We start from the raw sequence: 6,068 nt of genomic DNA, 5'->3' as shown, positions 1-6,068 counted from the left end.
GGAATAACAGCCCCATGAAATCCAGGGGAACAGATGCACAACACACACACACAAATGTAATACCACAAATACAGGCATGTCATAAACCTGTGAGAATAACCTAAGAGGTTGTTTTCTTTCTGATCTTTTCCTCCCTCTGCCCATCTCAATGGCAATCCTGACGCTAACATCCAAAAAGGAGGAAAAGACACAAATTTTAACTCAATAAGTCAGATTATTACATTATTTTTTCTTTTTTTTTTGTTCTTTAGGAGGTAAAGTGGAAGATTTTAAATGGAATTTACCTGGTGACACACAGAACAGAATGACTTTGTCTATCCATATAACACATTCACACCTTCTGGGATATTTTCAGTTTAGATGTTTCATATTTTTGCTACTCATAAGGCTGATGGTGCTGTGGGCTATGTACCTGTGCTGAGAATTCCTCAGTGTTGTTCTCCTCTGGCTGGAGAGCTGTCACCTAGTTTATTATTAAAAAAGAACAGTTTTCTGTATCTTCAGCACATAGCTGTAAAAATAGCCCAAAAATCCAGAGAGGCACTTTGTACATTTGGATTGTGTCTGAGTGGATTTTATGTGTGGATGACATGTGGAAGTGTGTGATGTGTGTATTTGTGTGTTGATATAAGCACACCATGCTCTGAAAGGACAGACCTTGCTACAAAAGTGACCATTGACACAAGTGAAAATACAACGGCAATCCTAAAAGACGTGAAAGTTCTCTCAGATAAATAAATTACATTTTATCTACAAGGACCTTGATTATATCCTCATAAAGAAGAAGGACAAAAGTTTGGTCATTCAGCCTTGGACTTAGTTGGTTTTACATGCAATGCATATTTAAAATAGACTGGTACATATATATATATACATATATATATACACACATATATACACAACCCACTCAAAATAAATAACTCCTATTGCCAAAGGGAAGAGAGGAGATAAAATAAAAAAGATCAACAATACATTTAATTTCCTACATTTCTAGCTAAATATCCCAAACTCATTACAGTCAATGACAGATTAAAATTGCTAAGACGTAGATTAAGAAACTATTAAAATTGCCATTAAAACATCAAAACAAAACAAAATAAATAAGCTCTCCAAATCTTTCTCATCTAATCCTCTTGAAAATAATTAAAGCTTTCCTTCAGCTTTAGCTACTGGCTGGGAACTGTCAAATAGTCTTAAAAAGATGGCCCATGATACTCAATGTTTCCTAAGCCCTTTTTTCACTCTAACAAACTTCTCCTCGATCCCTGTGGCTGCAGGCACCAGCTCTCACTGAAATGTGCATCCCAGGCTCTGACCTGCAGGGGCTCAGCAGGACCCTGGGGGCTGCCTGGGGTCCCTGCAGCTGCAGCAGGACCAGGTCAGTCACAGCTGGGGGCAGACTTTGTTCTGTGCTGGGGTAAAGCTGTGGTAGATCTGTGGAAGCAACACAGACCCTTAAATCAGTGTTTCTGTAGTATTTGTCCATCTGCAGCAGGACCAGGTCAGTCACAGCTGGGGGCAGACTTTGATCTGTGCGATCTGTGGAAGCAACACAGACCCTTAAATCGGTGTTTCTGATGTCCACGCCAGGTTAAATGCTAATGGGCTCCACCCACATCTGAACAATTTTACAATGATATTTAATCATTACTATTTATTAAATCATTAGTTGTTATAACTACTATATCAACAATTAGTAATTCTTGAATATCTATCCTACTCAAGCACTAATAAAGGTCACAACTTTGAAATATATTTCACTACACTGAAGCCAGAAACCCCCATTTCAGTATCTGTCAAGTATTTTTCTTCTGGAACGTGTAACAGGTATGAATTTTCCCTGATCACAATCATCTATATTTCTGTAACTGCTACCATACAATCATTTATTGGATGGTGCAGTTTGATGGGATTGAGGAGAAGCATGCTCAGTGATTTGGGCCAAAAAACAAGTTTTCAGTCATTTATTACTCAGGATTTTGAGACTGTATCAAAAGGACATTATTTCAATTTATTTTATGGCTGCACTGCATTACCTGGTATTCTTAATAGATCATTTTCTAAATAGAACAGGTGGTTTTACTGCCAGAAAAATAAAGATATCATATTGTCACATATAATTTTAAGAGGCAAAAAATGTACCACAGGGATAATTAATCTCACCCTCCCATGATTCCACCTAAGCAGCTCGTGAAAGACTGTTGTGGCAACATCGCCAAATGTCTCTAGATATATAAATTATACACATATGCCTATTTTTGTAAATGAGATTTGGGAATATCAGTAGCAATTGCATGGTGGGAATATTTAGCTCGTTTCAGAGGTTGTACTGTACTTGCACTGTCTGAACATCCCCCAGCCCCAACACAAATGTGTCTGTATTTAATCAGTATCTGGATAACCACAATATTAATTTCCTTTTCACCTTAAGTGCTAGCAATACAGTTTTTATCTGTTTCTAAATGTTCTGTAGAACATCTAGTTCCTCCCTCAATCTGCATAATTTTTTTTATAATCATGAAGCACACTGCAGCCAGACACTTTGCCCTCCTTTTCTTTTCTTTATGCAACAGATTTGGGATGAAATTCCTCGCTTTGCCCCCAAGCCAGGGCTAATTCCAGGATGCCAGTTTTACCTCAGATGAGTTGCACTCCCAGCTGGTGCCATCCCAGGCCATTCCTCCATGAAGTGCTCTGACAGCAAATGCCCCTCTCATTTTCTGTCCATCCATCTGTAAGGATGAGTCACTGGGAAGATGCTCATCAATGTTTGCCATTATTTACAGTCCGACAAATCAATGTTTGCCATTGTTTACAGGCCAACATCGATCCCTACCAAACAACAGGGGCAGCCAAGTTGTGTTATGTAATTGATACCAACCACCCTGCCAAAATGCAGATTCCATTATTGGCATGTCTTCCTGCCTAAACGCCAGAAAGCTCCATAGATGAGCTCCTGTCACCTTGGAAACGTTCGGGAGGGAAATGCCAAGTGCCTGTGGAAGCGCAGTGTGCAGCCACACAGCACGGGGAACTGGCCAGCTCTGCTGCCTTTCCAGCTGATCCTGAGGTGCTGCTGCAGAACTCCTCAGAAATGCCTCTGAATTTAACCTCCTGCCAGCAAGACAGAAGGGCTTTCATTTGGAGCTGCTCACTCCGTTTCCCAGCTTCTCCAAGATGGATCACTGGGGTCCAGAGCCCGCAAAATCTGGAAGAGCTGCATCAACCAAAGCCTTTTTTTGTACATTTCCAGGAGCTTAAATCTTAAAGATTCACTGGCTTTAAGCTGATAGATGTAAGTTGTAGATTGGGAGATAAGAACTTGGCTGGGGAGCCATAATTTCCTTCAGAGGAACTGCAGATATCTTCTTCCTTTCCTATCTATATGAGAGAGAAAAATCTACATTGTCTTTCCCTAAAAGCACATTATTCACCTGACACAAAATCATGACCCTTGTTGATGTTGTTGTTATGAAATTGAAATAATTCAAACAGTTGTCAATTGGGACTGAAAAAAATACCCTGAAGAAAAATATCCCAAGAAACTGACAATCAGTGATATTTCCAGGTGTTCTTCTGAGTGTTTTCTTGAGGGGAAAATCCATGCTTGGATGATTTTCATCCCAACTCGAACTGGCAGGTTCAGAGTTAACACAGTTATAACTATTCCAGATCTGCAGAGAGAGCTATACAGTTAATCACTGCATATTTTTAGCCTACATCTTGTAGCTTTAATCCTGCAAATGTCTGTATGTAATTTGTTTTATGTAATATGAATAGATGCCATAAAATCAAGATTCCGCCATTTATAGAGCTAAGAATGTCTGTGTATTTCTCAAGATTGAGGACCTATAGCATAAATGTGGGACAATGCAGTGGTCACTGTGAGTAATTTATACTCTATATTACGTGTGCCAGTGGAAATAAATGCTCAGATTAGCAGCATGTGCTGTGTGCCTGGGATCAAAACCTAGACCTTACTCTCATAGCAACGATAACAATTACAAAAATATTGCTTACAATTAAGGAACGTTTTCAACTAAATAAATCTGAGAATGCATCTGTCTCTGTGTACAGATCAGGCTGTATTTTGGTGCAGATGATGCCTCAGTATTTTAATAACTGAATCCCTGGGAGCCTTTGCATAGCTGGGTTTCTCTGGCACGTCACCGAGGCCTAGTGCCAAGAGTGAGGGAACAGGGATCTGCTCTGCTGTGGATCCAGCTGCACTGGTCCTTGACTTTGCCAAGGTAACACAAGCAATGGAACAGAAAGGAAACCCAATTAATCACCAATTAAAAACCACAGAGTCATAGAATGGCCTGGGTTGGAAGGGAACTCAAAGCTCACCCAGTGCCACCCCCTGCCATGGGCAGGGACATCTGCCACTATCCCAGGTGGCTCCAAGCCACGTCCAACCTGGCCTTGGACGCTGCCAGGGATGGGGCAGCCCCAGCTGCTCTGGGCACCATAAATCTGGTACTGAACACCTCAAACACCCAGGCTCAGGAGGTTCTGCTGCAGGGCAGAACATTCAAACTGGTTCACTTTATGAACACAGTCGCTATGAGTATGTAAATCACTGAAATATCATCTAAAGACTTCTCATGTAGGGATTTTGTGCATATTTATAACAATTACAGAAGTTTATAGAACCTCTAGAGCTGCAGTTGCTGCTGAAGCCAGAGGACCTGGTCAGAATGTGGCATAATAAATGGGCAGCATGAGCAGTACATGGTTTCTGCTGTAATAACCTTTAATTAGTAACAAGTGGTGAAATGCTTTTATCAGGATAGTACAGGCTTACTTCTGAAAAGACATTTAAGACAGCTTCCTTTTGGATTGAGGCTTGGAAACCTTCAGTATTCTAACATGAGTGCTCCAGCCCCAAATCCACAGGACTTCGCATTGCACCATTGCATATTTAATCTGAATTCAGATTAAAAAGGATTTTAATCATAATGCCACCAACTTGCTTGGAATTTATAAATGTATGTGAATAAAGATTAAGCTGAAAGTTCACTGAGAATATCTCTGGCTTTGGTTACCTGAAAGCACCTGAACCAATGTCCCAGACAGGCAGCACAGGTAGAGGTGCTCCCACCAGGGTAATTACTGACGATTACTAATTATTAATGCAACAGAATTGTTTAATGCCACTGTATTTCCAAAGTGTCAATCATTCTTCTAAGGAATGTACAAAAAGCTCACTCGCCACCACACCTGGGCAGGAACCGTGTCAGTGTTTCCTATTCTGATCTACCTCTGAGAATCAATAATGTAAACAATCATCAAGGAGGAAAACACTGCAGAGAGCTGCTCAAGATGGCTCAGACCTCAAGAACTCAATGATCTGAACAAGTGTGAGGACCCCAGGGACACCGGACCCAGACCCAGGGATCCTGGAGCTCGGACACGGGACCCAGACCCAGGGATCCTGGAGCTCAGACACCGGACCCAGACCCAGGGATCCTGGAGCTCGGACACCGGACCCAGACCCAGGGATCCTGGAGCTCGGACACCGGATTCAAACGCAGGGATCCTGGACCTTGGACACCGGACCCAGACCCAGGGATCCTGGACCTTGGACACCGGACCCAGACCCAGGGATCCTGGAGCTCGGACACCGGACCCAGACCCAGGGATCCTGGAGCTCGGACACCGGACCCAGACCCAGGGATCCTGGAGCTCAGACACCGGACCCAGACCCAGGGATCCTGGAGCTCGGACACCGGACCCAGACCCAGGGATCCTGGACCTTGGACACCGGACCCAGACCCAGGGATCCTGGAGCTCGGACACCGGATTCAAACGCAGGGATCCTGGACCTTGGACACCGGACCTCGGCCCTTGGACACCAGGCCGCGGCCCTCGGACACTGGACCCAAACCCAGGAATCCTGGACCTCGGACACTGGACCCAGGCCCTTGGACACTGCACCCAGACCCAGACCCAGGGACCCCAGCCCTCGGACACCTGACCCAGACCAAGGGACCCCGGCCCTCAGACACCGGACCCGGCCCGCGGCCCCCAGCCCATCCCGGCCCGCACCCCCCCGCGGGCGGGGG

Source organism: Passer montanus, unplaced genomic scaffold (assembly GCF_014805655.1).
Source record: "Passer montanus isolate IOZ18808 unplaced genomic scaffold, ASM1480565v1 scaffold62, whole genome shotgun sequence".
Classification (NCBI taxonomy): Eukaryota; Metazoa; Chordata; class Aves; order Passeriformes; family Passeridae; genus Passer; species Passer montanus.
This window is presented reverse-complemented; position numbering follows the sequence as displayed.